The sequence below is a fragment of the Corvus hawaiiensis genome, chromosome 7 (assembly GCF_020740725.1).
Source record: "Corvus hawaiiensis isolate bCorHaw1 chromosome 7, bCorHaw1.pri.cur, whole genome shotgun sequence".
Classification (NCBI taxonomy): Eukaryota; Metazoa; Chordata; class Aves; order Passeriformes; family Corvidae; genus Corvus; species Corvus hawaiiensis.
This window is the reverse complement of record NC_063219.1, coordinates 10981199-11006436: the sequence shown is the minus strand read 5'-3', so window position 1 is coordinate 11006436 and position 25238 is coordinate 10981199. Positions and strand designations below refer to the sequence as shown.

Here is a 25238-nt window from a genome sequence, read left to right as displayed (position 1 = left end):
GCCATCTGTGAAAACAAAACTGAGTAAAAATATAGCTTTGAATAAATGAAGCACTGAGGGAATTTCATACTTGATATAAATAATTGCAGATATAGCTTGTTGCTATGCAGTTAAGAAAAACATTTCTCTTCTTCTTGGTGAGGACTCATTTCTTTAAAAGGTTCCACTTTCAAACATGAAGACAAAGAAACATTAATATTTTTCCATCTTCCTCTTAAACTGTACATGTGAGATCGATGCCTTCCTGTCTCATTTAATAAAAAAGAACACAAAGGATCTGGAGAGAGGCAGAAGAGAGGAAGCAGAGGCTCCCAGCAGCTGATTCTCACTGACACCAACACTTCCCATGGCCTCAGACAAAGGCCAGGCGCTTCCAACTTGGGGTCCAGTCCAGTGGGGCTTAAAATTTGGGTGCCCTATGGAAGGTCCAAGCATGAGAAACAGAGGCTTCTAATTTATGGGTGGTAGAGGAGAGCTGTAAGGCATAAGCTTTGTGAAAGTGGCACTCACTTCCCAGGTGCAGCAAGAAAAGTCACTTTATAATCAGCCCACAGGAAAAACCCTGAGGACACAGAAAGGAAGGGAAAGCAAAGGCTTTTTCATTTCAGCTCTTGGAAGTTGACACATTTTGTTGCAGGGCAGTTATAAGGAAGGGTTGGTTTAGCAACCTGTCCTTGAACAATTCATCACATCTATGTGTTTAACCATAATCCTGAGCCATAAACCTCAGCTCCAAACCTAAGCAAAGCACAGACTTCTAGACGTAATACACAGAAATTACAGACTTGACTGTTTTGGAAGAAAAAGTGCCTTGTGATGGCCACCCTGAAAGCACAAAACCAGAGGCACCCTGCTGCTTTTGAAGGGCTCACGTGCCCTGGCTGCCACACACAGCCCCTGCCTGTGGCCAAACACCCTCATCTCTGTGGAGCCAGGAGCACACAGCTCTGCTGGGGGCTGCCTGATGCTAGTGCAGATACCCCAAACAGGGGAAAGGCTTAAATAACACAGCACAGCTCCTTCCCCATGTGCTGCCTTCATTTCAAGCCTGAGAAGGAAGACTGTGAGGATCAGAGCACCTGTGTAATAAGGCATAAAACCAACAGCTATTCTGCTTCCATCAATTCTGTGTTTGCATTTCAAGTCCTGTATGGCCTTTTCTGATCATTGCTTTAGACCTGCTTTGTAGCAGTGCACAGGGTTTCACTCTCAGTGAGGCCACAGCTCCCTGCATGCATGCTTGGAGTGCATATATGCGAGTAAATTTACGCTTATGTACAGGGGGAAGAGCAAAACTAACAGCTTTTTTCAACCCCTGAAAAGCTCAAGGAAGCTTTTGCTTCCTTGTTTGTTTTGTTTCCCTGAGAAAAAAAAAACCACATTGGAATTTCTTGGCTGAAAGCTGTCATCTTCAATGAAAAGCTGATTATACTGTGGAAGTAAATAATAAAAGCATGATTCTGTCTGCTTGTCTGGGCTAAATTCTTGAAAAAAAACCTGCTCAGTTGGGACTCAATAATTGCCTCATGAAAAGCAATGTTTTCTTAAGGAAATTGTGACAATTTGCTGTGGACCAAATTAACGAAGATATAATCTATCTTCCCATTGAAGACGTCGAATTTGCATGCAAATAATTGAGGTGTGAGAACTGGTGGTGTCACACAGCTTTAATGATGATTTGCAGTAAAAATACCAGGAGAACAAACAGGGGCTCTACAGCTTCTGCAGGTTGCCAGTGCATTATTATTGGTTCTGACCTTCTAATTGCCTCTCTATTTTCTGCTCCTGGCTGCATGGTGAATAACACGAGTGCTCTTTCAACTCCTACGTGTTCCCCGGGTGCTCCCCCCTTTCTCTCTCAGAGAGAAATAAACTACCAATTTAATGACTAACTAGCTTGTACTCTCGGAAGAGTTTCCTTAGCTTTTGTAAAAAACCTTGAGCTTTGAACATTTTTCAAACAGAAATCAGTATTTCTGTCTCTCTTTCAACTCTCTGTACATGCCAGTGAGGAGCATTTTAGTTAGACCCCTGTCAGCGCCGCAGTACAGCCCCCCTGCCTCCTTCCTGCTGCTAGTGAGGAAAAATGCTACAGTGGCTGCTGCGGAGTAGTTAGAGCAGTAAACAGCTGATGGAGCGGGAGGAACGCGAAAGACCCGGGCGGGGGGCACGGTGCGGGTCACGCCTGGCACCCGGGGTGCAGTCGGGGATGCTGCGGGTGGGAAGCTGCACCGCTCCCGGGGTGACAGGCACCGTGCGACCCCTGTGCTGAAGGGAGCTCTTGAGACTGCGGGAGGCTCTTCCGAAGAAATACCGTCGTGTGAGTAAGTCCCAGAAGGAGCGGGAGGGCGGGAGCGGCAGAGGCCAGCCCGGGGGCCGCGGGCCGGTGCAATGCTGGCCCGCAGCCATGAGATGTCACTGCGGCCCCACGCAAAAGCGGCGGCGGGCTCATTTGTCAGACAGACCGGAAAGGCTGACATGTGGCCACTGCGTGCCTTGCCTCTTTCCTCCCAGAAGTGCTTGGCTGTCGCCCTGGTCCCTTCCCCGTCGCTCCGGTGCAGCCCCAGCAGCGCTGTCCCTGCCACAGCCGGTGCCACCGGGCAGGGCCGAGCGGCGCCTGCGGCGGCAGCGCCTTGGGCTGTGAGGGGATGAGACAGAGATGCAAGGCATTGCTGCAGCTCCTCAACTGCGGCTGCCTCATACCATCTTTTTCTGAAAAGAGACCACCAAGCTTCAGACATTTCTCTGACAGGCTTAAGTGAAAATTATCTAGTCATTCCCTTCAGATTTGTAGCCTGACCTGACATTTTTAGAAACAGCAATGAGGGATTTTAAGCAGTGGTCTAATGTACCTGTCATGCCCCGCTTGCTTTAATTTAGTTTTTAGTCTCCAACCTTCTGATTCAGCAACTAGATTTAGTTGGAAGGGCAGAATCCTCAGTACTATTTTTTGACCTATCTAGTGCTAGGCTTGATGTTGTTCAGCGCTTCAGTGTTCAAAGTAAATTTAAACGTATGCTAGCAGGGAGAAGACTTCATTTTCTGGTGAGTTAAATAACTGCTTTCCTGACATATCCCATGTGCTGTCCTGAATGAAAAGTTCCATCCCAAGTAACTCAGGGACAGGTGTGCTTCATCAGCACTTAGGAATTCCTCCCTCGTCGAACTTTCAGGGCAATTGAATGGTTTTCACCCTAGGTGGAAAGTAAATGAGGTTTATCCCTGCAGCAAATCCTTCAGAAGACTGGCACCGTCTGCCATTACCTGAGGACTGCAGAGATAGAGATAAGGAAAAGCAAGCCTAGGAAGCCTTACCAAGGCCTATGAATATGCCTCATATTAATAGCTGTTTATTAAAACAGGTTATAAAACACATTTTCAAAGTTCAGACAGTGCCCACCTTAGCCACTAACGTCTCAGGAATATACTTAGATCAAAGTTTTATGACCTCTATTTATTACAGCAGATAGCACTACCTGAAAATACCCACTTTTAAAATCTTATTACTGTCAAATTCCTTATTTAGACCAGTGACTTGACATTCTTGCATGAGTGAACATTAAAGTTTTTGCCTTTTTAACCTCCTAATCCTGGTGCATAAATCTTTTATAACCAATTCAATTCTGTGTGTCTTTTTGGTGTTATTGGATTCTTATCTTTCATTCCAGTCTAGGTTTCTGATTTAATATATTAAAAACTTCAGCTCAGCTTTGCTTTCTTTATTAAGATACAAAAGAGGTCGACGGTTATAGAATGCTGATCAAAAAGCACAATTTTTTTTTTCAAAGGAAAATTAAAAAGTTTTAATTTAAAAAGAAGGTTGTATCCTCCCCTCATGTGGCACCCCCTTATGACTGTCACACAAATGGAGAGAATTACTTCCGATTTTGAGCAAGTACATTTGCTCTCCCTTAGCTGCTTCTGCTCAGACAGTGAGGTCAAGCCCTGCAGCCCTAATTCTTCTGGGAGGTCTCAGGAAGTTCTTGCTTCTCCAGAGTGCTCCTGGAAAATCTGTCCCTGGGGACCTGCTGACAAGGATCAGAGTATAGAAGGACATGGACCTAAAATTCTCCTTTACTATCCTGTGTTGCCTTCTTCTCCTAGAACTTACATTACAGCTGGGTGAAAAAGCAAAATCAGAGCCCATTCCACCAGCAGAAAAAAGAAAAAAATTAAACCAAGCCCAAACCCTAAATATTCATATGTGTAGCAAAACCAGGTAAGTCTGATTTGTGTCTCGGGAGTGGTCTGTTTTAAAGGTTTTCTTATGACAAAGAAGGGCTGACAGCTGAAAGGTTTAAAAGTGATGAGACAACTGATGGTACCACTGTGGTTATGAGTGTGTGTATTTGGAAAATCCTGGCTAGACCCACCACAGCAGTATGTCAGACTAACAGCCTGCCAGATTAGCTTGCAAAAGGCGGGTCTGATCCTTCACACGGGTACATCCAAGATGCCTAAGGGATGGATGAACTTGCAATGATAGCAGGACCACACTTCAAATTAAAAATTTATCCGTTCAGAATTAAATACTCAAGCCCCTATTGGACATAGAAAGAGGGGTGGTTAAAATACATCTTTTTTGAAAAGATGAAAGTGTAGAATATAGAGATTTTTATCCACATTTAAATTAAATTGACCTGCTTTAAATACAAAATCTCGTTCATGCCTAGAGTACACCTACGATCACATAAATTTGACCATCAAGAGGTTTTCCTTTCCTTTAAACAGGGAGGCTGTTTAAAATTTTATATATATATACACCCCCAATCCCCCTGTACCCTACATGTCTGTTGTGTGACTTGACCACACCAAGCTCAAGGACCCTGGCAGCAGATGGAAAGAGCAAGATTGGGCAAACCCATATGAATTTCATTTTTTATTTGGATGCACAAAGCATAACCCAGACACAAAGAGTAATAAAGTACCAGTCACTATTAGTGCCTTGGACCCAGACTTAACTACTGACTTAGCTGGAAGTGATTTGTACTCAAGCTAGAGAGAATAAGGGGGCAAATGGGGTTTGTTTGCAGGAAAACCCTGACCAAGGAGGCTGCTAGCCCAGGGTGACATGGCAGCCAGCTGCCTCTGGGTGTCAGGAAGGAAATATGCACATGGCATTTCCATGCTAAATGCTGGGACACGACCACCCCAACGCTGCCTCACACACCTTTCCCAGATCACTTGTAAGAATCTCTGGAAATCAATCTGACAAATCTCCACATGAGCTTTTTAGGTTACTTTACTTATTTTCTGATTTGTGATTCGTCCCTGTAAAAAACAAATTTGGAGCACATCTGGGTGACTCTTATCTCTGCAGAGCTGCAGCAAGCCCAGGTAATCTGTACAGGCTATGGGAGACACCTGTGTCCTAGGATGCAGGTCTCCTAAGTGAAACTCAACTGTGATCTGATCCAAAAAATGGGATTCTACCAGCTTCATTGTGCTTCACACCCAGGGTGGTAAAATCCTGACAGATCTCACCATCATTCCATGTGGTGCTGCTATAATTAATTCCTGGTTCAGCTGCCAGTTATTGCAGATGCTCTTCTGCAGATAAAAGGGGACTTTCTCCCCATCCTCACCCTTCTTTTAATTTTGTGCAAGTTCCCTGACCTGGAAACCTGACATTTTCTGGTTCACACTTATGCACATTTCAGCTCTCCCCCTTGAGTCCTCTTTGGAATCTGTACTGACAGGAAAATGGCACAGGCAGTAGAGTCTGCACCCACCCAGAGGAAATGCAAACAACACAGCCCTGTCAGGATGGTCAGCCACAGTTATTCCCCCTTTACTACCTCAACTAATTTATTCCAGCATCCACTTCAAGCACTTGCTTTCCTATACAGCATTTTCTATAGGCTACCCAGCTCCACGACTGCCCATGACAGCAAACAGAAAAGTTCCCCTCTGCTTTAACAGGGGAGAAATGCTGGGTGTCTTAAAACCCCCCAGAATCCAGTATTAGATTTTCCTTGCTTCTTGAAAGAAAGGGGAAAAAAATAGGAAGTAGATTCTCTACAAGCTGACAAGCCTGCCTGCGTTCAGAGCACTGCAGAAACTGCTAGAGAATACTGGATTTGTAGGAGAATAATTCTGACATACAGCTGCCAAGGTCAGTCAGCCTTGTGCACTGGGCTGGCAAGCCAAACTTACTTACATAAGTAATGGCCGTCGGCAGTCAACTTTAAATTTGGCACACACTTCTCCCCCCTCGCCCCAGTGTAAAAGGAAAAAACATATTAAACTTGTTCTGCCTTAAGCTGTTTTTCCCTCACTTGTTTATTTTCTCCATCTCTTCCAGCCTCAGATGCTCACAACTACTGCTACAAGTGTAAAATTCAGCTTTCAGCAAGGGCCTGATGGTTTTCCCAGCTTCTCTGCAGACTGCTGGGATGTTATCTCATTAATGGTGCAAGAGATGCCAGTAGGAAAGGTCATGAAAATAAGTTGGGTCATCACAATCTAATGCTCCGATTTCATCATGCATTCCTTCTGTCCATCTCATGCCAGAACCTGATAGATATTTCATGCTCTTAGCAGCAGCAGCTGCTGCTTACAGTGGGATCACCACGGGGTGAGGTGGAGCACTCTGTTGTCACCTGGGCTAAGTGCACGGCAGACACAGGACACACACCTGTCCCTGGCAAGGCAGCGGCACACACGGGGCTCTTGCAGGAAGCCCTGCACTCCCAGGGCAGCTGGAGAAGGGCTAAGCACGCTGGGCTGGGCTGAAGTGGGGCTCTAGCCCAGGCTTGGGTCTGTGCAGGTCCCACCTGGGGCTGCTCAGGGCCATTGGCACCACCCCCGACAACTATTTCCAAACTACAAACTCTCTCTCCCCAGAGATGGCAAGTTGCAAATGAAATAGCAAAGATAGGGAAGAAGTGGTTAACAGGAGCTTTAGGAGAAGAATAGAAGGATGTGGAAATAAGCCCCCACCATTTCTTACATTATCTGAGAGCTGTTCAGCCATGAATTGTCTGTAATAATTAGCATGAGAATATCTCCTTGATGACATTCATACTGCATAAAAGGGTCTGCATTTTCTCCATCAAAGTGCATATTTATGAACTGAATCTCCGAAAGACGGAGCCTTTGATAGTATTATTTTAATATTTTTTTGCATATGATTTAGAAGCTTGAACTTCAAGAAGCCCTAATAATAAAAAAGACTATCAGGTTTCTGCTAGTCACCTCTGTTCCTAGTAAACACAAACACATATATGGAAGTCACTGTTTAAATATGAAAGTGATAGACTATGCAAGATAGAATGGCTTGAATAAATTTACTTTTGTTCTTTAATGATCCTGAGAAGAGTACCTTAAAAAACTCAACCTTGGTTTTCTCAGTTCTCATTTGTTTCTTGACCATGGTGCCAAATTATTCTGAGTCACACTAAAAGCCCCTTTCTGTGTACATCTATGCATGTGCATGCTACTGCCCCTTTGTTGTTCAATACCTTTTATTTTATACACCTGACTACTACAATTCCTCATAACAATCTGGATCCAAACTGGACTCACCAAAGGCAGGATTGCAGGGCTGTGAGGACATACATGTGTCAGCAGCTTGAGTAGCTGGAGTAGCTTGAGTTTGGCACCTCTTCTCAGGTGTCAGACTTCCTGGAGGCTTGTCAACAGAGCCTGCCCAAAGCTGACACACTTGGAGGTGTTTCTGGTTAGTCCTGGTGCTATTTCCAGCCCTTTGTTTCAGCACCTACACCAAGTAAGCGCCTGCAAGTTTAAAGACTTAAAATCTGAAAGGCAGTTGGTAATTACTGAAGTGCTTATAGAGAAAATGTTCCGTTTGGTTACTGTCTTTCCAGCAAAAATGTGCAAGCATGTGACAGCTGAGGTGGGGAGCCAGGGAGGAACTGATGTGTGAAGTTGTGTTCAAGAGATGTGAAGAGCCACCAAACCTACTGCCATGGGATGCCAGACTCATCTTCTCCCAAAACCAAGTCCTTCCCAACTGGCAGTGCCCATTAAAAGATATTTTTTCCCTGCAGGCTGTATCTGTTCCTCCTTTGGTTTGCAAGGCCTTGATGCCACTGGACATCAATCTGTCCATGCTGGCATTGGAGCTGCAGATCTACGAATGGCAACATGGAAAAGGTTTGGTTTCTCACCAGTTTTTAAAGGCTGCCAGTGTAACGTTTGGAACGTTGAGGAGAAAACAAAAGGAAACATTAGTGAGGTTTGGTCTTTAGAGTGATATTGAAAACAGTGCTGTTGTTACTACATGACACTGCCTGAAAACCTTCCCGCAAGGTTTCCACATGGAAAAGTTTCAAAGTTGTCAGTGTTAGGCAATTACAGTTCCTGTAGCTAAAGTCTTATTTTGTTAAAAAGCCAACTATTTTAACTTGTGTAGTTTCAACACATATATTAGACAAATCCTATGACATTTGGCATGTATTCCTAAAGCTTCATTTCTAAAATAATTAATGTCTTTTATTAGTTAACAATAAATAATCTGTATTTAATTCTTAAATGCAGATAGCACTATATTTTAGGCACCAACAAAATAATGAGAAGTGTGTTTCTTACTCTTAGGGATGAGAACACTCAGGATGGATATTGACTAAATCTCCATGCTAAAGAAAAGAACTAATATATGCTAAAAAGTAACTATTCAAGGCATCTCAATTTTTCAGATAATTGAACAGAATATTCTGAATAAAACAATCCACAAAAAAAAAATCTCTTAATCCTTAAAAAAGTTCTGGAAATATTATGGTTTTGCCTGGCATAATCAAAATAGTAATAATAGTGCATGATTGTATTTGCAGGAAGATTAATAAAATTATCTTCCTTATCTTTCAGCTGTTATTTCTGTTCTTTAGATGTAAATTCTGTAGTGCAGGAATTGACCTTCAGTGGCCAAATATGCCCTTGCTCAAAATCTCTGAGTATTACAGGAATGAAATTTGTATAGAAAAATAAATTTTATTTTTATTTGCGCTAATAGAGAGTAGTATAGAGACCAAGTATTATAACAATGAAGTAATAAATGTTTTGAGATCTTCAGTGAAAAATGATGCATTTGCCCAATATCCCCTGCTAGAAGATTTAGCAAAAACCAACATATTCAACACCAACAGCTGTTCAGAGCTAATCTAATCTTATAAAACACACAGTTGTATCTAAGTATGTGCCTCTTAATTAACAAGAGAACTAAATTTTATGAAGTGTATTTTTGATGGACTTCATAGAATCTGGCCCAGAGAAAAAGCTTAGGCCATCATATGCTCCTTTCATGTATCTATCTTAAGGACCATCAAAGGTTTAAAGCCTATACTTCAATTCTGCCATGATGCCAACATTTTATAAACCATGCCATGGCTTTCTAGAAATAACTCTTCCCACAATCTTTTACACTGTCATTGCTTGGCTGAAACCCCAGTGGGGATGATGGAAGTGAGCCCAGATGCTCGCTCTGCCCCCTGCTCTCTGTGTGAAGGACACCAGAGACCCCCTGCATGGGCTGGGGCAACCTGAATGTCCCCACTCTGAGGTCTCAACCTGGCCCCCACCACACCAGGGCTGTTTAGATCAAGCATTGCTTGGAGTAATCTAAAAATGCAGAAATTTAGCATATCTCCACTTTTTTTTTTTTTCCATTCTGAAACAAGATAAGAAATTAATGGATGAAATCAGTCAGACAGCGGATAATAAGGACAAAACATTGGCCTGTGCACCCCAAACACAAACCCTGTAAAATGCTTGTCCTGATCAGAAAACAACCACATCATTCAGAATGGGTAGAAGTGACTGGGTGTTTTCATAAAATGTTAATTCATCACCACCAGAAATTCATCTGGGAACACACACAACACAGTTTTGAAGGATGGCTTTTCTTGGATCTGAAACAAAGTTTCTGATCAGAAAAAAAGAAAGGATAATTGATGGTTCAGGTGTTTTCAAGGCACCTGGGAATCATCCCCACTCTATTCAAGTCTCCATTTTGCTTCTAAAAAGAAACTTTAAAATGTTCACCTGGGAGATTCACATTAGGTATTGTCTAATCTGAGATGGGTGAGATTTCACAAAAAGAGCTTCACAGAGTTTTAATTGCATCCTGACTTTGTGCGCAGGACATCTTTTGGATGCCTCAAAGAGCTGCTGTGACATGACAGGATGTTTTTTTGAAGACTGGCCCAGGCCCATGCTCCAGTCCACTTCTCTCCTTACCCCTCCTCCCTCAGCAAAGTGAGCAAGCTTATAGTCTCACACTTATAAGGTTATCAGAATAAAAATTCACCCACATGAAAGGAGGAAAATAAGTCCTAATACTGTTAGGACTGATTTAAAAATCACAGTTGTTTTACTGATCATTCTTATTCATAATTCAGCTTATAACTATAAAAGATGAAGGGGAATATGCCCTACTTTTCCCTTTGTGATTTGACAGCACCTCTGTTGAGTAGCTTTGCCATGAAAACCAATGGTTGCTCAGTTTCCCCTGCTGTGTTTTTGGGTCTTCCACAACACAAAAGGAGAGAAGAAAATCTGGAGAAGGGGAGGAGAACACAAACAAAATGCCTCAGGAAATTACAGCCCTCAGGGTGACTTGTGCCAGCCCTTCTCTTGCTGTTTGCCTAGAAAATGATCAGTTCACAATGTGTTTTTCGATTAAAAGGAAATGTTTGCTGTTATCAATGACTGGAGGACAAATCTGTCGTCTAATGGCTGTGACTAAGAGTCCAAAGTCTGCAATCTCCACGGAGCAGGAGCCTTCAGACCATGTGAAAAGGGGACAATTGTCAAGTCAGAGCTGTGAAGGCAGAGAATGAGGGTGAAGTCTTTAATCGCTCATGTTGTCATTAGCACCCATTTATTCCTGCTAAAGACATAACCTCTGGAGGTAGCTCTGATGCCTGCAAATGCCAGTGTGATTCCATATGCACACATGCTGTGCACACCTGTATGGCCTCTGCCATCTCTGCAATTTGATGTCATCCCAACTACATCTACAAATCATCCCCCTAACCAGCCTCTGCCAGCAGGGTATCTGCACGGAGGCAGAGGTCAGGCAGCAGTGCAGAGGCATGGAAATAACCTGACAAAAAGCTCCTGTTCACTTACTCCTCGGCCAATGTATCAAAGAGGAGCTTGGAAATCCATTTTCCCTCTCAAAACCTTCCTGGCTTCATACACTGTTCATTAATGCATCCCAGTGAGATCAGCCATGACTCTATGGGGTTTTGTGTGTGCATATCCTTAGCCCTTTCCAAAGAAGTTGCTGCTTCCCATAGGTAGGTCTGCAGTACCCTTTTCTGTGATTCATGAAGATTCTCTGCTGCTTAGTGCATTTGTGTGTGGGTAGACCCATAAAGACTGTGTTTGCTGCCCTGCCCGAGTGTGACTGTCCCACTTCTTAGGACCTTGCAAAGATACAATGTCATCCAGGAACCTTACCTCACGCTGGTTTATTTTGTGCTTTTGGCAGCTATCAATAAACATCCTCTGCTGCACAGACCCCAGAGCAGTAAATATCTCCTGACATGCAGGACACTCCCTCTCCTCTGCTCAGATCACCTGAAGCAGTGAGGCTCAGCTTACTGTCACCCACCTAGGATGCTGTTGCCTGTTTTCTCCATTTGCTGAACCTTTACTTTGTACTGATTTCACTCACATTTTTCTTCAATTATGGAATCATTCTACCTGACAATACTGCTCATTCAGTTTCTCCCTCTCTGTAATTTCACATGAATGCTCTCCATACCAAGTAGGATCTATTTTAAAATTCTTTTCCTCCGTGTTGTTTTCCATTTGTTTCTCTTGTGTATTCCGGCCAAGGAAAATCAGATTCTCCTACTTGCTCTTACTCACGCTACAAAACAGCTTATTCAGGAAAGAGCATTCTGCATGCATAAAACCACCAAAATCTGTGCTTTTATCAGGGAACAGTATTTGAATACACTGTACTGGGGTGTTTCACATATCTTGTGTGGTCTAAACCAAAAATACAATAGTGAGCTATTAAAATGCAGTCAGTAGTGCAGATTCCTGTGTTGTTTTTTTTTAAAGTAGTGTCCATTTATCCATTGATCCACAGCAAATTACTTACTTATACATTTTAACATCTCACAACTAAACCCAGTAATTTCATTTTGGTGAGCAGTTTCCCAGTCAGGCAGTGAGGACTGCTCCCAGAAACTCCTGCACCAAAGAACACCTTCTCCAGCAGGAATAGTTCATGGCCCCTCAGCAATCTCAGCGGTGGGATTATTTAGCACACACACTCTAAGACACATCTTCCAGCTGAAGTAGCCACTTGACACTCAGGGCTGGAGATCAGCCCAGGTAGATGCAAGGTCCCCCCTCTCTCCTGCTGAAAGGTTCCCCCCAGCAGTTCCAGAGGTCTGGCTGTAAAGCGTTCGGCGAAACAAGGACCGCTGGCGTTTCATTATTTCCTTACTCGGTATAAATTGATATGACAGTCTTCTCTATCCTTCAGCTGTCTGACGGAATTTGGGGTCCGTTATAATAATGTGACATTGCCAAAACTCTCCCCAGCCCTGAAATATTCCAGACTATCTCCAGAGAGTAATTCACCAGGATGGAAATGGGTGCTCCTTCATCCACACCACAGACATTAGCACCACCTATTCCTGCTAGTCTGGCCCCATCCTGGGAGGGACACGTCCTCAGGAGCCCCTTCCCCCATCGAGGGGGCTGCTCTGTGCAGTGCATCATTTATCCCCCCCAGGTTCGGGACTGCTGCTCCTCGCTGCCCTGAGCCGACCACCCAGCTCTGCAGCATTCCCAGCGAGGGGTCAGCTCCTCGGCGGGATTTCCCAAATCTTGGTGTATTATTTCAAACCTTTGGAGGAGATGTGTTCCCAAGCTTACACGCTGGTCTCTCCCGCTCCCATCCACATAACAGATGACACCATTTAACTGCTAGAGCACACGATCCATCATTCCTTGCAGCACCACAGGTGCACTGGCTACGCCATATGGCAACTTCTTAGACTTGAACAGCCCCTTTGCATGTGTTCACAGCAAAGGGTATTTATTAATCTGCATCTGGTGTCACATGCTGATGTGCTTAAGACAGGTCAAGTTTTTTAAGCCTCTCCCCACCTGTCATTTTGAAAGTCATGGTTTGAGCTCAGCTGATGATCAGCTGTCAGGCGTTTATGGCCTGCATATGTCAAGCTTCTGTCTTTCATCTGAGCTGTGGTAATAAAATTTTAAATAAAAATTAGTGGTAATAATAAGACTTTTCTAAATTAACTCTAGAAAGTTTTGACATTTTTTCTAAGTGCAGGAACATTTACTTTAGTGATTTCCAGAACAGGGAGGGAGCCAGCTCCATCCTGACCTGTTTTGTGCCCTTACCATTGATCCAGGTCCCAGAGCAAAGTGGAAGCACTGTAAAGGGTGGCCAAGTCCCTGCTCCCAGTGACAAGCACACACTGCTGATGGAACTGGAGACCACAACATCCCAGAAGCAATACTGGTAATGCTTCAGACAGCTCTTTACTGCAGCCTCTGTTCTCAGTTTCCTTCAGGACTTGAAAAATAAACTTCCTGCAGGAAGGCTTGCCCTAGATTTGTGCTCTGATTTGGGGGTCTCGAGGGGTTCAGAGAAGCATCAACAAAGTGTAACTTCAACCACAGGGCACTGAGCTCATGCTCCTCTATAGCTCCATCCCTGCTACATTCCAGCAGAAAAGAAACCTGTTGAACTCACTTAACCCCCCCCTCCAGCACATCAAACGCTAAAAAAAACCACCTCCAAAACAATATTAGTAGATCTGATTTTTATTCCATTGGAGACCTGCAATGTTCAAACTTTAAAAACTCTATGTTTCCTCACGCAACACGAAGTAAAGGAGATCTACACAGTCCTTTGACTTTTTGCATCTATCAATTGCCCATCTCTTTCTTGGAAATTAAAACTGGGCACTGGTGATCATCTATTGTTTTAAAAAACCACACATCTCTTTGATTTAGGCAGCAATCTCCTCTATGGTTTAGGCACTGATCATAATTCTGTGAAAGAACCAAGCAGAGGTGAGCTCTGCTGAAAACCTGAAGAGATTTGAAACAAAAAATTACTTTTTCATTTTATGGCAGGTCTTTATTAAAGTGATATTTCCCCTCATCTTATCCTTTGAAACCTGCTAGAATTTTAAACTTTATTTCTCCTTTTTTATTTAAGTGGACACTTACTTCAACATCTTTAAAGCTATTTAAAGTTCAGATATTAAACATGAATAATTGCCTTCTGATTTCAGTGCACGATGAAATAAAAACTGACAATGCATGTCTTCTGGTGACATTCACACCTGCATCTGTGACAGAGACTCGTAATTTGATGAAAATTAACTTTACTCTGGGCTAGAAGGGCGAGTTTTTAACCAGCTTCAGTATAATACCCTGCATCGCCTTTCTCCCTTACATGGGTCATGGGCTAGCAGGAGGAAAAGGAGTGGATGAATAGATGAAATCTGAACACTTTTCAGTCCTTTATCAGCTTGAAGCATCTCACTGATAGAAAAAAAAAAGTAGAAAATGGATGCCTGAGCATCTTATCACAAAGTTCTTTAGACAAGCAATAAGAAGAGAGAAGCTCGTTGATCTCCATCATTTTAAAGCCCACAGTCCCTCTGCTACCTCCTGAAACAATTAGCAAAAAAAAAAAAAAAAAAAATTCCTCCCTGAATCTCCCTCAGCCTACTTCTTCCAGTCTAAGCACTGCTCACTGAAGAGATGCAAAGCTTGTGCCTGGGAAGAAGTGAACCTGAGAAGTCCAAGCTCTGGTGATCAGGGCATGCAAGAGAAACAACAATGGTGACATTGCTGTGTAAATGAGCCGTGAATTATTCAGGCCCTTTTGTGAACACAGTCAAGACCTGCGGGAGTTAAAGGACGGCTACCAAAGTAAAAAGTGTATTTTAATGAAATATAAATATTAGATGGAATATTACATGGAAATACTCTGGAGTCTTACACATCATTTCCAGGGAAGGAAAAGGCATATTTTTGAATCTCTTGAGGTGCCAATTCATTAATTAGTACGGATATGAAAGATATATGCTGAAATGCATCAGTCAAGCAATTATTGAGGAAGTATAATTTGAGAGCATAGTCTGGCAGTGATAAGTCACTTTTATGCTCATTTATATTCAGTTCATTGACATTTTATTTAGCGGGATCTAAACAAGTAGAAGCAAAGAAGAATCAAGTGGCTCCTGAACAAGGTCACCAAGGGATTTTTTTGGGACATGGCACGTTCCCCTTGCAGTGCAGTGGTGTGGCACAGACCCTGCTGCAAGACGCAGGGCTCCACCGCTGTTGCCCGACCTCCAGATCTTTGTGTGTGCCCTTTTCTGTCCTCATTCCCTGTCTGCTGCCAGTGCTGCTCAGCAAACCTCTTCCCTTGGGCAGACTGTGAGCAGAATTGTGTAGAGGATGGTAGTGCTGCTGCCATGAGAAGACTCTGCCTTTTCTTTAAAATGTCTTCCTCTGAGGTTTGGAAAACTGTGAATTCACGCATCCTCTAGCAGCCACTCCTGCTTCCAGAAATTCCATGTAATAAAGGCTGTGGAAGTCAGGTCAGGCTTTATTCCCCAAGTGCTGTCTGCATACTAGCTTTGTAAAAGCAGTAGGAATGAGGTTGATGTCAAGAGCTTTTGTCCCTTTCCATGAGATTCTGCCCGATGTAGTTCATTTAGCTAAAATCTGAAGAGTATTTCAGTCTATGAAACTTGTCAAGGTTAGAATGATTTGTATTTACATTGTTTGATGCACAATATAAATATCTGCCTTACAGTTACCAATGCAGTTATTTTGTATCCGTTCCTTGGACAAGAGAAACAGTTAATTTGACTCTTTTATTATTATTTGTCTGCTGTAAATATCCCAATTTCCATCTAAAATATTATTTCTCTTATGACTAGATTAGAAGGACATTTGTTAAAGTTATTTCCTTGCCAAGGAGAAGCCCATTATATTGGCTTTTCATGCACCATCATCTGTAAGAAGGTTATGGGATGAAGGCAAACTTTCACTCCCATTCCCATCAGGATCAAGTCCTTAGATAGAGACCCTTATTGTGCATCTGTGACATTGTACATGTTCACTGTGCTCTTTCAAGTGTGCTGTAAGCGCTGTTCCATCAGATTAATTTTCGCTTTTAGCTTCTGAAGTGATTTTTCATGACTTTACACACCTACCCTTCAAGGGGAATGTGCATTCCTTGATATTTTCAGTACTGTATATTGCTTACAACATGCAGTGCTAAAACAATATGCAGGCTGAAGAGAACCCTGAAACCTTCTTAATTCAGGATCTCCTGTGAGGCAGTATTTTTTTCGTGCAGCTTTGCTGGAAGAAATCAAATGACTTCTCCCACTTCTTTCATTCACTCCTTGAACTTTTCCATACATTTACTGGAGACTGATTTCCTGATCTACATTTTCCTTTGATACTGACAAAAGGAATCAAAAAGAAAGGCTTCCCTGCAAAGCAGAGTCAAGCAAAGGTTTCAACTCTGTCACATGGCACTTTCTATTTCATCACATTTGGCAGCCCAAGGTGTCACAGGCAAACATGACTCATCATCATGCCCCACAACACATGCAATAAATGACTTAATTTTCTCTTTTAGCACCCTCAAGGTAAAATGTGGTGCTGTAGGATAGGTTATCTTGATTAGCTTACCACTACAAAATTGAGACCACTTCCCAGCTTGTTCTTTTAATAACCTGCGCTTTTAAATCTCTGTATTTTACTTATTTGTTTGGAATTTGTCATTCCATTTCCTGACAAACGGAGAGCAAAGCATCTTTTGACTGTATGCCCAGTGTTTTCTGTATTTGTGGCTGAGGAGAAAGGTACTCAGGTATTTTGTGCCTGTAAACTACTGAATGACCTTGGTGCTGGGAAAAGGTTCTCACTATTTTCTGGTAAACTTACGGACTCTGAGGCCTGTACCCGGCTTTCTTTCAAAAACAGCTGAGTAGTCTGAACTTAAAATAACAGAATTGGGTCTGGCAATGTTGTGAACTGAAATATCAGGAAAGGAAGTATTTCTCCCCTGCTTTTCAGGAATATCACGTTTCTGTTTTCTGAGGTATGGGTTAAGTTGTGTCTTCTGTGTTAGACAGTCTTTTGTAGTGCTGCATTCAGTGTGTAAGTGGCTTGTAAGTGAGATAGGCAATTCAGCCGGTGAGAACTTGGGCAATAGCAGCAGAATGCAGCAAGTCATTCAGAGAGGAGAAACTCAGCCAGACCTCTCTGGTGCATCTGTAACACAATTAAATCTCCATAACGACCTTCATTAGGCCCAGCATGTAAGTCAATACAAACAACTTTCAACTTGATGAACATTTTCCCTCTAAAAAGTAACCTTTCAGTTCTATAACTTTTGTACTGTTTTAGCCATATGCTAAATATTAGAATGCCTCATTCTCATTTACCCTTCACATATTAAGGTGAAAACTCTGACCTAGTGCATTCTAATTACGTGGCTTATTAGCTTCACATTATATCAGTAATGGTGTGATAGCCAACATAATTACTAGGACTTGAAAAATTATACTTTGCTGTACTATTTCATGAACTGTGAGACGGTTCTCTCTTCTTATTAACTTTCTTATTTAATGGGTCGACCAGATTTTTCATCTACCTAGACCATTGATCAAACTGATAATTTTAGATTTTAACTGTGATTGAGAAATTGCCCCCTAAAACAGTGAGATGTATGTTTTTTTAGAAGAAAATACAGACATTTATTATTCTTCTGTGTTTCTTATTGACAGGCCACCACAATTAGGTAGTTACTGCATGCTGCTTGAATGCCGTTTTTAACTTAAAAAACTTTGTGAAATTTAGAGGGAAATTATTTTTGGTTCTTTTATTCTTTCAAATTTTTAGTTTTGTATTCATGAAGATACTGGTTTTCCTTTTTTTAATTTTTTTTTTTTTTTAAGGAAATAGAACTTCCACACCTTTTTCTTGTTTGAGTAAAATGTTGACTTTCAATCCAAACCTGGCACGATTGGCCATTAATTGTTCACCAGTTCAGCCTAGGAGTTGAGTCTGATTCTGAGGATGGCTCTGATCTCCAATATTTTAGTTTCGAGTATGAAGATACAGAAGAGATTGGTTTGTTGTGTTGTTTATTTTTAATGGAGGCTCCTGCTGAAGGGGATAAGAGATTCCTGCGTGAGTGGTCACACAGCTGCCCTGAAGTGGTTTAAGCAGATTACTGTGTCAGGCCATCCTAAAGCCAAGCATCCCTAGTCCTGGCTGGCTGGGACCTGCAGTGCCTCCTGTGGAATGTGCTTTTTTGTCCTGAATGAGATTCATCCCTGTGACTCGGCCACTAGCCCAGTGCTTCTGCCCACCGGGGAGAAATCCCAGCCAGTCTCACTGATGTCCACGTGTCCCTGACAGAGCGGCAGCTCTGAGGCATTTCTGGAATATTTGTTCTCAGACCCCAGAAGCAGAGGGTCAGTGCACAAACGTAAGCCAGTCATTTTCAAGGAAATCATCTCGGAAGCCCCTGGACTGAATTAATCAGCAAACCATCGCTGCCACGCTTTTTGGAAGCACTCACAGTATAACCTCCTGGCTTTCGGCAGATGGACCTGCACTTTTGCAATACTGTGACAGCTGGAAGAGTTTGATGCTGTCTTGACTCAACATATCAGTCAGAAGCTTTCCCTGTGGGGAAACCTATGTGTGTTTTAGGCTTATTTAGTTGGAAAAGAAATGAAGCTGACTCTTTAGCGGTTTTTTGGTTTGTTTTTCCCTCTTTCCTTTTTTTTTCTAAGCAGGAAAAGAAAATGCATCATCTTTCACAGATTCCTAAGTGAAAGGGAGAGTTGTTGAGAGAGAAAATGACACAGGACTTTAGGTTCCCCCTGAGAATTTCACTGAAGGGATAAATCCCTTCATGGCTCATCCATCTGACCAGAAGACAAAGTGAAACTGTGCATCATCACCCATCAACAAAATCCATTCTCCCTGTGCAGCTGTGCTATCAAAAACACCTCCCATTTTCATGACTGCACCTTTAAGCCAAGAGGAGATGATTTAGAAATGGTCAGTGATTATTTAATAAATTATAGGAAATTACTTTTTTAATGTAGCAGAGAGTACCTGGAGATGTATTCTTCCTGCAAGATTTTAATGGGGTGCTACTTAATTCTATTGTGCTTGGTGCAATCAGTTTAATAGTTCTGATTTTTCTTGACCTCTCAGCATGAGGAACATTATTATAAAAGAAGGTATAATAAAAAACTTTTAAAGGTAATAGTAGAGACAAAAAGAGGTAAGAGGCAGTGTGAGACTGAATGTGTGGCACAAGTGTTAGCGTAGATCTACAGGTGGTCTGACACTTGCCTACTTGAGGGCTCAGCTCATGCTGCATTTGAGATTAAAGCCACAGCCCTCAATATTAAAGAGATGGAGGTGAAGGTTGAGAAATTTCAGTCCCAAATTGGATAAATTTGCCAAGTCTCTGACTGCAGTGCAACACTCATTTAGTTGCAGGTGAATTTAATAGACAGGGTGTTGAATGAGGAATTACTTCCCAGAGTAGTGTATTGAGTTAGGGAGAATCTGCCTAAAGCCAGAACAATGGGTTGCTTTTGTGCTAATTTGTGCTTTAAAAATGATTAAATGCACCTGCTATTTTATGTAATCTTATATATTTAAATTAATATGAAACTCAAACTGTGTTTTTGGAGTCCTTTCTTCACTAGTGTACGCCTATGTTATAATATGCATTGTGTAATATATAACTCTGTATCTTGTGGTTTCTTGATAATTTAAGCAAGAGAAGCTTTTAAATTAGCTATTAAATTACCATTCAGAGATTTGATCATCTTGTAATTTCCGTACAAAACCCTCTACAGGGGATAAATCTAGTTTAAATGTTCTCTTTTCCCCATGATTTTATACTCTAGCTGTAAGATGATACAACATTCCTGCATTTCTAACTCAAATACATTACAAGCACCTGAAAGGTTTTGGCTCAGTCTTGTCAAATAAGTCTATATTTCAATTGTAAGTGTAACCAGAAGTAGGAAGAAAAACATGATTTCTGGTTTTGTTCAGTTCGCTTACCCTTAGCCACAGTGTGAGAGCTGAGTAATTTAGAAAAGCACAAATGGTGGTGGGGTTTTTAAATACTTCTAATTGTCTCCCCAAGTTCCCTTACTTAGTAGAAGAATTGAAATTCTGCATTTTATTTCTTATGACTTTTTTGTGGCAGATCTATGCTCACTGCTTTTTTGGGCAGGAAACTTGCAGAGTTTCCTTGATCTGAAGCAAGGGCTGAATTCCCTTCCTGCTCTCCATGTTTGGTGTCTCCTCTTGCTGCCTGTGGCAGGAAACCTGCATTGCTGTGAGCTGCTGGTGCTACCACAGCCTGGCTGCAGTGGGTTTGGGAGGGGGATCTGTGCAGCAGAGGAACAGCTCATGTAGGGTCTGAGAGAGATTAGGAGTGGGGGACTCTGGGCCTTGTCTTCTTCCCACTGCTGCCATTCCAGCTGATCCCTGTTACGCAGATCCAATTTCCCAGCTGCAGAGAGCAGCGCTCAGAAATATTTGCTGCATTAGGTGTTCCTCCCCTCTTCAACATTAGTGCACAAAACAGTGGCTGCTGTGACAAAGCACTCGATGCCACTGCGTGTGCCCACGCTGCTGAAAACAGATAAGCCGTGACCATGCAAACTACGGGAAAACCTGAAGGATAAAAATGAGGGTGGCCCAGTTCTATCTGTTTTGTGAGTTTTGCCTTGCAAGATGCTCTCAATCAAAGCTATTTGGGTTCTGCTTCTTACTGCAAAACACCTTTTAGTAATGTTATGCTGATGACAGAGAGCAGGGAATTGTCATCTTCTTCTTTAAAAAAACAAATATAAATAGAAAATACAATAAACCAGGGTTAACCTAGCCTGTAACAGTTAAAGTAGGAATGAAAAAACCAGAAATACTGTATCTGAAACTAGACTGATCTCATGCCCTTCTTTTGCAGCTTTATTGAGTTCATTTAGTAAAAGCAGAGATTTATGCTGTTGCTAAGTTTTTGAGCCTATAATTGCAAACTCGACAAGCAAGTTCAATATATACTTTTTTCTGATTTCCATAAATATTCAAAACTTAAACCCTAAATATCCTTTCATGATATGTGAACTTTGCTCCAGTACCTGCATTAGCCCAGCAGAACTGTCTCAAGTGATAGGACAAAGCTGTAATTTTGATACTGTGCTCCCCTGAGAACCAAGCAGCATTCAAAACTGCTTTTCAAATATGATTCCTTTCTCTGGGTTTACTGCTCTGTGTTGCCATGACCATTCACCATAGGCATGTGGTCTATTCTTTTGTCATTCCAGCTGCACCAAAAAAATATAATTCCACAGACTGTAAGCTGTGAGCCACTGCTAGAGCAGAAGGATAAGGATGCTTTTGTCTGCCTCTGTAATGGACTAATCTATTCCTGGGCAGGTTCCAGAGTGTATTTCCAATAAATTCTCACTATCAAAAATTGCCCAGACATATGTAACCCCCAAGGCTACCATTAATTTTGCTTTTATACAGATTATAGCAGACTAATTATTTGTTCCTCTTGAGGTTCCACAGACGGGGTGTATCTACATCTATTGTTAAAGACAAGCATGTGCCTCTCTAAGAAGAGTATTTACCTCTCAAGCTCTTCTTTCTTCCTTTGTTCTTCTCTTGTCCTCTAACACTCTCAGAAGTTATTGTTATTGGGTACTAATTTAATAAAAATGCAGGAGATTCTGACTGAAATGATAACCACCAAAGCTATTCAATTGTTTTTCTGTGTAACGACTCTGATTGAAATTCTGGTCACGGCAAAGTCGAAGGCAAAATTTCCTTGGCTTCTGCAGGGGACTGGAATTTTCATCTAAGGTGAATATTGTTTTTGATTTAGACACAAATATCTTATAACAGTTTCTGATTCACAAGTCTCGTCTAGCATTATACCACATTAAACAAGCCAAGAAACCATAATAAAGGATATTGTCAAGTGGAGACTGAACATACATTCATTTCAGGTACTGTATGCTAAATACAAATCCCTTTGCTTGGCAGGTAATATCTACCAGGAGATAATGTTATCAGGTGTGTCCTGTGTGTGCTGTAGAGATCATTGCTTTCGAGGCAGAGGAGGACAGCAAAAGAAACAGCAACACACCAGAAATGAAAGCAGCAGTGGAAGAGGAGAAGAGCTGTCTTAGGGAATGCCTTGTAAGTGATGTAGAGATTCTTCAAAAATACCTGAATTATTTTCTAATGCAGCCCTCCCCATAAGCAGGATCCATCCTTTCCAATTGACTCTTCAAACAAAACACATGCAAATTAACTCCCAGTTTCACTTTTTATATTCTGCATTTCCCTACATACCTATGAGGGAAAATGACCAAAACAGTCAAGTGAAAACACCTACAGCTTAACCAGCTAGTTAGCTCTCACTGTTTCTGGAAGCAGGTGAGAGTGACCTCTTTTGAACAGACCATTTCCTTGCAGCAGAAGGAGCTATCTTAGTATTGCCCTTTAAAGAAAAGCATAAAGAGATTTAAAATACATACGTACATACATGTGTCTTTATATATGTGCATGTATCTTCCTACCTATTAATATATTTAGGTTATGTGTGGGAGTAGAGGAAGGGACTTTTCCTGTTCTAAGCAATTACCTACCCTATCAATATGTATATATTTCAGCACTTACTCTTTTCTCCCTATGAAGCCAGACCTTGAATATACTTGTTTATTTTTAAATAATCGCAAATTATCCATGAAATGTTAAATAGGATAATGAACTCATTAAGCATTAATTGCTAAGGCGAGCGGGTCTGGTGCCAGCCTGATGTGTAGCAGAGCTCTCACAGGGGGTATTCCCAAACTAGGGGAAACTTAGGAGAAGTAAAGAGAGCCAGCAGGAGTCTGCAGCTGATGGGGCCAGAAGGAACAGCAGCCAGATCCCCAACACAAATAGAAGTTCCCTTGGGGAGTAGAAGCAACCAGGGCATGGCACAGCAGGGTGGGTGCTGAAGCCCTGCCAGCTCCACCAGGGAGCAATGGGATCTGCCCAGCAGAAAGCCATGGCCTCGCCAAGCTCTGCACCCACCACAGCTGGGGCAGCTGCCCAGGCCAGAAAACACTGCCAGCCAGGTGCCAAGCTGTCCTAAAAGACAGTAAAAAATGCCTCTATAAACACATCAGCAACAAAAGAGGATCTAAGGAGGATTTCCAGCCTTTATGGCATCTGGGAGCAAACAGTAACAAAGGACAAGGGGAAAAGACTTAATGCCATCTTTGACTCTGTATTTACTAGTAAGACACTAAATACTCAGTACTTATTACTGTTTTTTTCTCCAGGTATGCAGTCCTCTGGGCTGGAAGATGGATGGGGAGCAGAATGAAGCCCCTGTAATCCAAGGGGAAACGGCCAGTGACCTGTTACTCTACTTTGACATGCTCAAGTCTATGGGGCTGGATGGGATCCACCCAGGAGTACTGAGGGAGCCGGAGGAAGTGTTCACTGAGTACCTTTTCATCATTTATCAGAAGTCCTAACAAACCAGTCTGGGTGGCTGAGCCCAAGGAGCAGAGGTGAAAGGAGTTACACCCACTTGGTGGCCAGTCACAAGTGATGTTCCCAAGGATGTAGTATTGGAGCAAGTCCTGTTTAATATCTTTACTGACAATCTGGATGAGGAGATCGAGTGCACAGTCAGTCAGTTCGCAGTAGACACCAAGTTGTGTGGGAGGGCTGACCTGCTGGAGGGCAGAAAGGCTCTGCAGAGGGATCTGGGCAGTCTAGATTGATGGTCTGAGGACAATGGTATGAGGTTCAACAAGGCAAAGTGCCAGATCCTGTGCCTGGTTTACAGTAATCCCACACAGTGCTACAGGCTGCAAGCAGAGTGGCTGGAAAACATTCCAGTGGAAAAAGACCCCGTGGTGCTGGTGGACTCAGCTAAACATGAGCCAGCCTGTGCCCAGGTGGCCAAGGAGGCCTGTGACATCATGGCTTATCCAAAATAGTGTGGCTAGCAGGACTAGGGCTGTCCCACATGGGAAGGGGCTGCCCAGGCCCGTGGTGGAGTCACCCCCCCAGAGGTATTTAAGACAGCAGATGTGGCACTCGAGGACACCATTTAGTGGTGGGCTTGGCCGTGCTGGGTTGATAGTTGGATTCAATGCTCTTAAAGGTCTTTTCCAATGTAAATGGTTTTACAATTTCAACCATGCAACACTGTTTGAGCAGGAAAGCAAGCTTTTCAACACACATTTCTTGTGAGTTACCACAAAACATAGAGTGATTTGAGGGAACTGGGAAGATCAGCAGTTAAGGTGTTGCACAGGACCTGGCGATGACAGGACATTTCATCATCCCCCTGCAGATGTGTCGGTGCTGCTGCTGAAGGATCCTGCCTCCCTCCACATCATTAGAGGAGTGATAAACCATCTCAGTGGGAGGGGAGGACAGTAAGCGCATGATGGGGCTGGGGGGACAGTGGGTGACACACCTAATGAAGGCCATTAACGTATCACAGTTAGATTTTCATGGAGCAAGAGAAAAGTCATTAGTCTTTTTGTGTGTGTCAGCTAGCAGAAAGACTATGGAGCAAAGTCACTTTTCCTCCAGGAATTTAATTTGCACAGAAGAGAGATCTTATCTTGAGGTTCTTTTGTCACTTCTCCACAAAACACAAGGAGAGCCGTTACAGCAGCACCCGTCTGTTTGAAGATGCAGATAAAGTGCATACACTTGTCAATTCAGGCATATTAGTTTAGATTAAAATTGCTTAAACTGAAAAGTCGGTGTAAATATTTTTCCTTAAAATACATTCACTTCTATAAACTTTGAGATTGGAACCATTAAATTGGACAGGAAAAAGAAAAATCTTGACAAAAAATAATCAGGTCAGGGAGAGTGTTCTGTTTGATACAAAGCCTTTTCTTGGTGAGAAGGATTACTTTAGTGAGAGGTATTACCCAGCATGATCTAATCAAATTTAGAAGAAAATGGTTAAGGTTTGTTGAAATTTACTTTGTACAGTTCTCGTGGCAGAAAACACTTATCTCACCAGAAATCCTACATATGTTTGGGATCCTATCCTTACAGACAATGGTTGGATCAGTAACAAATATTTTGTTAATTCTTTCTTCTTTTGCAAAACTTACTGAAATTTTACTCAGCAATTTACTTCTTACTTGTCAGTCTCTGTG

At 42.3% G+C, this 25238-nt stretch overlaps 1 long non-coding RNA gene across 1 annotated transcript; it reads left to right on the top strand.

Moving 5' to 3' along the window:
• Positions 1 to 2238: 2238 nt before the first annotated feature.
• Positions 2239 to 25038, top strand: LOC125328848. The gene is made up of 3 exons (XR_007204901.1): positions 2239 to 2324; positions 22093 to 22248; positions 23382 to 25038. It is a non-coding gene; the product is annotated as an uncharacterized LOC125328848 (long non-coding RNA).
• Positions 25039 to 25238: the final 200 nt, after the last annotated feature.